General features: G+C 30.1%; 1 long non-coding RNA gene across 1 annotated transcript; it reads right to left on the reverse strand.

Moving 5' to 3' along the window:
* Positions 1-7,548: 7,548 nt before the first annotated feature.
* Positions 7,549-7,955, reverse strand: LOC140955097 (uncharacterized). Its single transcript, XR_012168819.1, has 2 exons — positions 7,889-7,955; positions 7,549-7,780 (listed from the first exon to the last, which is right to left on the reverse strand). It is a non-coding gene; the product is annotated as an uncharacterized lncRNA (long non-coding RNA).
* Between the last annotated feature and the right edge of the window lie 2,001 nt (positions 7,956-9,956).

The following is a 9,956-nucleotide window of genomic DNA, read 5'->3' on the forward strand; positions in this document are numbered from 1 at the left end:
AAATTAATTGTATATAAAAAGCTTCTAGACTCTAGAAAATAATAAATTAAAGATTTTTTTTTAAAATTAGCATTTTTTTACAAAAATATTAGAAAAAAAATAACACGATCAAAAAAAGTTTTGGAAAAAATGCATAGGTTGGTACATGTAGCAATTTTGACTAGTGAGTTTTAAACATGTTGTGTTTCCACCAAAAACTTAAAAATGTCGTTATGGTAAAAATGACTTTAAAATGTATCAATTACACACAACATTTTACAAGTTAAAAACCTAATCGTCTCTACTTTTTTTCCCACAAAACCACCGTTCTTCACCCTTCAAACTCTTCCAAACAACCCACTTTTCCTTCGTTATGGTTCTTGGAACATATATTACGTGGGGGCATGCCGAGCTTAAGCATGAGCCAGTTTTGTCTATTCAAGTTGTTGGGGTGCAACTATAACTCCATTAGGATCTAGGTAAATAAATTATTAATAATAATTATATCAAACTAAATTATAATTATATCAAATTTATTAATCATTTTATGTTTGTAATATTAGGTGGTGTGTGAGTGGGTTATTAAAAATAATCTAACCCATATTTTGCCCTTTTATGTAGTGAGCTGGATACATAACAACCTAATTATGTATATGTTATCAAATTTGTATCATAATTAAATTTGTAGTTTTGTTATTACCCAATTTTTTACCTATATTTTTGATAAAATTCTTGAAAAATCCAAAAATAGCAGAAAAACAATGAAAATCCCAAAAATATATTTTTTAATGTATTTGCATCATTTTTAGTATTTTTAGTATCATCTCAAAATAATTTAAATTTTCAAAGATATTTGAAACGCGTTCGAATTTTAACTTATTATTTTTAAAATCATTGATTTTCCTCATTCGAGTCAATGTTAATAAGAAAATCCAAAAAACAAAAATCAAATTTACAAAAAAAAGGAAGAAGTTGAGGGACCATATTTGAAAACCTAACAATATTTTTATCTATAAATAGGAGTTTCCAACATATACACTAGGGGGAGGCAATTTTAAAAAATAAAAGGGGAGAAACCTAAACCACACAAAAAAAAACCCTAAAAAAAAATTAACTATTTGTCTTCTTCTCCAAAGGCCGCTACTCCCTTCCTTGGAAAAGAAAACCCCAAGTCGGTCGCGCCCCCCTACTTGGCCAAACAAGAGAAGCCACACCCCACACCCCCCGAGTCTTGGCCTCATCCGAACCAACCTCTCCTTTCTCCACAAACCGATCTCCAGCTTCTTCTCCAAAACCACAATAGCCGCACACTCTCTCCTCCATCTCCCCGATTGCAACTCCCCTTCACTACCGCCATACCCACATCAACACCCCACAGCCATCACCAAATTCCCCCTCACAAAACAACAACTTCCCAGCCTTCCTGCACACAAACCTTCCTCTCAGTACCATCCCTCTCCTCTCAACCGACCCATCAGCCTCCCTCACCTAGCTACCACCGACAGACCACAACCCGACCTTCTCTTCCCCGTATATGTTCTTCTTCTGTTTTTTTTCCTTTTTCCCTGCGGATTGGCTCCACAGAAACCAACCGCTGCTCGCCTTCCTCTAACCAAACTCGTCGACCGGACAACTACCTCCCATCTCCACCGTAGCTCCAGCAGTCATGGACTTCAGCAGCAACCATATCTACCATCTGCAAAACAAAAATCAGACCTAGAGGAAGAGAGGACACAGATCTGGAAAAGAGGAAGATGTGAACCAATTTGGGCCAAAAAGAAAGAAAAATTAAAATTAATTGCTTGTTGTGTTTTTGGTTGTTTAGCATGTCACCGCCGACGTAGGGAGACAAAGAAGAGGAAGACAATCCCGATCCACCGGTTTTGCCTTCATAGATGGCGGCGCATGAACCCACGTGCCACCAGTGGTGATGGCGCGTAGAGAAACGCACCGCCACTGTTCCAGCACTGTTCCCAAGGATTTATTTATGTTTTTTGTAATTTTCAGACATTGCAGTGTATATTTAGATTACTGTTTGATTTATTTTGAACTTTTAATATTTTGTAACATGCAAATGTGGGTGAATGAGAAAAACATATTAAAAAAAGGGGATGTGTGTGTGTGTTTGTATTTTTTTTATGTATGTTATCGAATTATATATATATATATATATATATATATATATAATGAAAGTGAATGTGTCGTTTGTATTTTTTTATGGATGTTTTTTTATGATAAACTTACAAAGAATAAAGAAGAATTTAATATTTGGATTTGCTCACGGTCAAGAATTATGAACTTAATATATGATGAACTATACATTTTATGTATTGATTAATATATGTATTACTTGAATATTAGGTTAGCATGTTGTTACGAAATAGTCCAAAAGCTATCACTGATCTACTTGATCTTGAATATGATGACCTAAGATATTACCCCACATATTTTTTATTTGATGTTTGTCACAATTCACTTGATCTATTTTCAAGAGAGGTTTTGTCTTGATGATATCATAAATGATGATGAGGGCACTTAGATGATTGAAAATCATGTTATTAATGAAGTCGACTCATCTACTAATTGTCGTAAGCATAAATAAATTTGGTTATACATAAATAATTTATTATGTTGTGTTATTTTTTTATGATAGGTTTGCATTTTATCTTACATGTATTTTAGTATATTTTTATAATTGTTTTGTTGTTTTAAGTTGAGATTTTAATTTTTAATATTTTTTGAATTTTTTATATTTAGGTTGTTTAAAATTTCAAATCAAACATTCACAAGTGAACAAAAGCAATATTGTTATGTTATGTTATTACAAACACCAATTGTTGTTATATAAGTTACACTATGTTGTTATGATAATTAAATTAAAAACAAATGATCCACTTTGAGCCAAACATCAATAATATCATTAAAAAAAATTAATTATATGAAATTTAAACCCATGAAAGAAAATAATTATTTTAGATCATATTTTTTATATATATAAAGATGTGTAAATATTTAAAAATTAGATATGTAAGTTTTCAATAAAATAATCAACTTAGAAATAAATCAAACCATGAATAAAATAATATTTTATTAATTTTGTCTCTTACAAAAATATCAAAGATATGTGGACTTTTTAATGCAAAAAGTGCTTGTAATTTTCATCATAAGTTTTGAATTTGATAACTTTATTACTTGATTTATGGAGAGAAGAGGAGTAAGAATGAAAAGAGAGACAATGAGTGTATTTAAGAGTGTTTAATATTTATTTTTTAAAGTGTATTTTACTCGGTAATATATTAAAATAATATTTTTTTTATTTTTTAATAATTTTTTTATATTAATATATTAAAATAATATTAAATTCAAAAAAAATTCAAAAACTTTTAAGAATATTTTTGAAATGTAAAAATAAAACAATTTAAAAAAATAAATTTAAATACTGTTTAATACATCCCTTTTTAGGCTAAAATATTTGTAAACTGGGAAACACGGCTCGGAGTCCGTTGACTTTGGTGCAAAATAATGTCGGTGCTGGACGCAGAGCATGGAAATGTGCAGATTCAGATTCTGTTTAGTAGGGGCAGTGTCCGTTATGCTGCCGTACAACTGGCACCTCTCGTCACTCACTTCCATGCATACACACGCTCAACACGATTCGTCAAAAGCTAGTTTCACGCGAGTTCTTTTCCGTGAAAAACATGCTGCATCATGGAACGTATCGACAAGCAAAATAACTGAATAATCCAATTAATATAAATTAATCCGATATTTCAAACTAAAAAACCAATTAGAATTTTTTTTTAAATGCAACCATAAATTATTATTTTCAATTTCAACTTGAAAAATTAAAAATAAAAACCAAACTATTTTTTTAATTAAAAAACAAAATTCAACCATTTAGTTTGAACTAATTGTTTGATGTGTTTCAGTTCAGTTTAATTTAATTTTTTTATATAAAAAATCTATTTATTAAAATTTTAATCCAACATATAAATATATTTGATGCTTGCCCTAATGAAAGGTGAATGATGCTTGTTTTTGCAATTGCTCCTCTACATGTCAAGTTTTTCTGCAATTGCTCCTCTACATGTCAAGTTGGAACTAGAGGGATTCAATCCTTGTATGGTAGGTTATTTACTGATTTTTATTTTTGTTGGCCGATGATACTTGAGGTTTATAACTTATTATTGGAAAAGTGTATGAGACTGAAGTTTTTTTTTTCTACGATTATACCTAGTCCTAATAATCTGGGTCGAAATATACATATTTATCTTTGTTTATTGATTGATGAGTTGAAATAATTATGGTTATTTGATGGCTTTGACATATGAGTATTAAGGAAATAAAATTTTTAGATGAAAGCAAATTTGATGTGGACTATCAATGATTTTCGTGCATATATAATAGTTTTTAGTTGAAGCACACATGAAAAACTAGCATGTACATACTGTATAAAAAATAACAAGGCTTTTACATTAACAAATGATGGTCAAACATTTTTTTTATTATTGCCATCGACGGTTCCTACTAACGAATCACAAGTATATAAATAATAGAAAGGACTTCTTTGTTAGCAAAGTTGAAAAGGATGTTGTATCACCATTACTGTTGAGTTAAGAATTGTATGATATATGTTGTCGGAGTACGATAATATTGTGTTCGGTTTTCATTCCGGTAAGAAGAAGTATCATGGTTTTGATTTAACAAAGTGAAGTATTTTCTAGGATTCATTTACTTGAAAGTACTCAACTCAATTGAAGAATGACCTTTTAATATAAGTTTGTTTTCCCTTCACAATGACAAGTTAATAATTTTTGAAAAATTAATTTCAATTAACAAATGCAACTTCAAGTTTACAAATATTAAGGTTGTCAGAACCATAACATTGACGATGATATAATTAATGGAAATTTTATTATTTCAATGGAGCCAAGTTTCCAAATATCTTGAACAGAAACCTATGATTCATGCATGGTTCGAAAGGCTTAGGTTAGTATTAACTTAAATATTTTTGCATTATGTTAATTTGGCTAGTTTATTAACCTATTAATGAAAATTTTATTTTCTAAATTTTAACTACAAGGAAAAATTTAAATGGGATAAAGCTAACAATGTTATTGTAAGGAGGGTTTAGGATAATCATGTAGTAACTAGATAAAATTGAAATCAAGATTAAAAAAAACAATAATCCTTTTATTCAATTTTATTATTCATATACTATCAAATAATTCATTTTTACTATATAGGTTGCGTGATTTTTTTTACGAGGCGCAAAACAAATCCAAAAAATATATGAAAGAAAAGAACTTTCAAACTAGAAGGAGGCGACGGTTTGAAAGGATTGCAGACCACTGTAGGTCTTAAAGGCCGTGTGGGCAGAATATATTCAGCACATGACTTCCACATATTTTATGTGACAATCATACAGGTGCAAATTGATGATTGTTAAAAAGAGTGCAACAACTCATGGATAGCAAAGCTCAGAACTTTGTGGTTCTTTTCAATCATTTTTCTCTGAAGTTATTATTTTTTTTTAATTTGTTAACTTTTTTTCTAGGATACATATAATACCCGGTTAAAGGAGAGATACGATGACGATCATTTGACCCATTCAGATCTCGATCCGAATTTATGGTTGGAGACAAAATTATTTGGTGAACCCAATAGAAATTGGGTGTACGGTCTTTCTAACACTTTGGTCAAGGACTTGCAGACGGTCCATAGTATTTAAACCGTTGGATGCTCGCAATCAGTTCTGAGCATTCAAACTCTGGACTTTGAGGCAATTTTAGACTAGTTAGTTCAAGTCCAAACAATCCATCTTGCTGCTGATTATGAATGACTCAGTATTTTGCTCAAACTCTACCGATTAGTAATGGAAATGAAATCATAAATGGGTGGTACATGTGCTTTCTCTTACTCACCTCATAATCCCGGTGAAGACCCACCTCCTTCTCTTACTCCAACACCTTTATTCTATATTAAATGTATTTGAACACATAAATGTTTAAACTTATAAAAAATATTTTTATAAACATATTAATTTAATTTAATTATTTTCTATTTAGGTTTAATAGATTCTTTTTCAAAAATATTTTAAAAATTATTATTTACGGGGTTACCAATGAACTTCATTCATCGGTATATTTCAAAGAGTTGAAAAAGAATTACTACAAATGCCATAATTTTTCTATTTCTATTGAATAAGTTATTTTAGAAGACAAATTCTAAATGAATACTAACGAGATTATCAACTACTTAATTACATTGGCATATTCCACAAAGTTGGAAAAAACATTATTGCAAATATAATTGCTATTGATTACCCACTAATAGAATAACTTACGGTCTATTAGACAGTTATATGTCAAATTCATCAAAAAAAATACCAACAAATAAAAAAAATCACCAATGGAATAACATACGGGTTTTTATCGGTGATATTTTATATTCATAAAAAGAAATACTGATGGAATGAAGCGGGTGAAAAAAATTTTTGCTCACGTTTTCCTTCAATAAATCCATCGGTAAAATTATTACCGATGAACTCACTGATAAGAGTTTTTCCGATGAATTATATATGTCCGTGAATCCGTTGAGAACATTTGTGCCGATAGACTGTTAGTATAAATATCAACATAAAATTATTTCAATAAATCTAACAATTTTGGTAGTGTTCTAGACTTCATCCTTAAAAGTCATCTAAAAAGTTGATGAGAGAGAATTTCTTAGATCACCGAATTCTAGTACTAATAACTTTGATTTTGGAGTTTATAAATTCAATTTTGAGAGAGAAACTCATTAGAGGTAGTTTTTCACCTTTAATGACATTGAAAAAAGTAAATCAGACTTTAAGAAAAAAATTATATTTTAATGTGATTTTATGTTTTAAAACCAATTAAAATGCTTTTTTGTTTTGTTTTTAGAATTAGGGTTTTATTTGTCACTATGATTTGTTTTCATGTTTTTGTGTAAAAACATAGTTAATTTTTTTTTTTCATTCTAGATGCTATACCTTAATTTTCTAGTCACTAGAGACATGTTCAATAGTTGAAAAACTGGATAAGTAACAACTTATTATCTAGCTAAGAAGACGACTTCTCATTGAGAGTTATTTAAGAAAACTAGGAGGACAACTTGTCACCCACCAGGGGTGTTCACGGTTCGGTTCGGTTCGGTTTCAACCATAAAAACCAACCGAACCAAGTACCTCATATTTTTTAAATTTCAAACCGAACCGAACCGAATTCCGGTTCAAACCGAACCGGTTCGGTTCGGTTGAATCCGGTTTTGCAGCTAAAAAACCGGGAAACCTAATCATTAAATTAATGGGCTTTTTTACTTTTTTTTTTAATGGGCTTAAATTAAATTGGGCTGTTAAATTTTCTTGTTGGGCTAAATTTATAGGCTTTTTAATCAAAACTCTTTAAAATGTTATAATTTGATTAATTTTGTTATAAGCTTTCTAATGAAATTAAAATATTGAATTTTTTTTTGAAATGCTTAATTGCTTATAGTAACAATAAATCTGATATGTTTTATCTTACTATTTTTAATATACAAAGAAATATGCTATGAAAAATCAAATCAATGCAATATGCAAGATGCATGATCAAATTTGGACACCTCAAATTAAAAGAGGTGTTCACACTAAAAAAAAATTTACATTAGCAAATAGCAACTAGTAATAAATTATCAAAAACATTCTGCATAAGTTGAAAAAAAAATCCGACACCAGCACTACAGCAGCATCCAAAACTTCCAGCAACAGCAAAAGCCAAAAGATCCAGCAAGGATAATGCTATAAAAAAACACTAGCAAATTAGCAACATATTATTTTTTGACAATTAAAAAAAATTAGAAATGCAAAATTTTAAAAGGAATTAATAAGGCAAAGTAAATTAATTACCCAAAACAATTATATTCCAAGATTGCACCAACATCATCAATATAACTTACAAATAATCAGTTGAGATTTTTTAAACTTTCACCAAATTCTACAAAAACAAAAATTAAAATGTTAGATTAAACATATGTAAAATAATGATATTATAAAATAACTACATTTAAATTTGTTAAAAGAAATTACCTGATTCAATTATCTCAGAATTTTCAATATAATCCATGTAGTTTCCGATGTTGATTGGAATTGATGCTAAACTCAACCAATTTTGACAACAAACCAATGCTTGCACTGTTGATGGAGATAAAGAGCTTCGAAATGGATCTAAAATACGACCACCAGTACTGAAAGCTGCTTCAGAAACAACTGTAGATACTGGAATAGCTAACACATGTTTGTGCTACCTTAGAAAGAATCTTGTATTTTGTAGCATTACATCTCCACCAACCCAAAATATCTAATTTAAAATTATTAGGATTCTCACAATCATCACTCAAATACCTCTCAACCTCATTTTTTTTTTGGGCACCCCCTTCTTCCTCTAAATGTTTTATGAATTCAGAAGCCAAGTCATCCAACATATCATCATTTACCGCCATTAAATCAACATTAACATTTTCATTTATACTAGTTACAACACTATCAACCACCTCAACATTCTCATCAAACATTCATATAATGCTCAAACAACCTTAGCAAAGTATCTTTAACCTTAATTGTAAAATTATCAGCCTCTTCAACATCATACAATCTTCCAAAACAAAATCTCACATACTTCAATTTGAAACGTGGATCTAACACAACAGCCACATATAACAAAAAGTTTTGTGTATCTTGATCCCCCCAATATTTTTTATACTTTACCATCATATTCGTGGCCATTTTACTTACATAAACATCTTCACTTCTACAAAGGTGAGATATGCTTGTATGCATGGAAATCAATTCATGAAAGAAAGAATTAGATGTCACATACAACGAGCCAGAAAATTTCAATGTAACCATGTAAAAATAGTTTCAAGAACTTGACAAAAGATTTAGCCTTTTCCCAATCTTCTAATGCAGGAGGACCTAAGTTTTTTGTTTTTCCTTTTGAATTAACCTCAAAGTAACTCAAATACCTGGGATCTGTTTCTTCTAACCTCATAAAAACAACATCAAATTTAGCAGCCGCATCTAGCATCATATATGTAGAGTTCCATCTAGTTGCAACATCCAAGCAAACAGATTTTTTTACTCCCAATTTTCAACCTCTCGGCACATTGGTTAAAAACAAGTTGTCTAGAAGGAGAAGATCTAACAAACCTCACTGCATTCCTAATCTTAACAACTGAATCATCAATATCTTTCAATCCCGCACATACAATAAGATTAACAATATGTGCACAACATCTAACATGCATAAAGTCATTTGACAATATATTAGTTGCCCAATTACTTGTTACTCTCTTCAAATATTTTATTGTCAAATTATTTGAACTTGCATTATCTACTGTAACTGTTAAAATGTTTATCAATTCCCCATTCCAACAAACAACTCTCAATTGCTTGGCCAATCGTTTCACCTTTATGATTAGAAACTTGACAAAAATTTAAAATTCTTTTATTCAAGTTCCAACCTTCATCAATCCAATGGGCAGTCAAACACATATAATTAATATTTTGGATTGATGTCCAAGTATCGGTTGTTAAACATACACGTTGATCCTTAAGAGCTTTCTTTAATTTTTCTTTCTCAACTACATAAATTTTCAAACAATCTCTCCAAATCGTCAAACGAGAAGGAACATCAAATCTAGGTTGCATTACTTGACAAAATGATTTAAATCCTTGGTTTTCAACAAAGTTAAATGGTAGCTCATCAAGTATAATCATTTTTCCTAGGGCTTGCCTACACTCTTCATAGCTATAACCCACTGCCTTAACAGTCACCAGATTTTCCTCTCTATCATTACCCCCTTTTATTATAGGCTTAGGTTCTAAGACTAAAGTTTTTGTTTTCGATCAATCATAAAAGGAAATTTTTTTGCATACATTTAGATGACTCCACATGTTACTAGTCCCATTGAGTATA

The sequence above is a fragment of the Populus alba genome, chromosome 19, assembly GCF_005239225.2.
Source record: "Populus alba chromosome 19, ASM523922v2, whole genome shotgun sequence".
In the NCBI taxonomy this organism is placed as follows: domain Eukaryota; kingdom Viridiplantae; phylum Streptophyta; class Magnoliopsida; order Malpighiales; family Salicaceae; genus Populus; species Populus alba.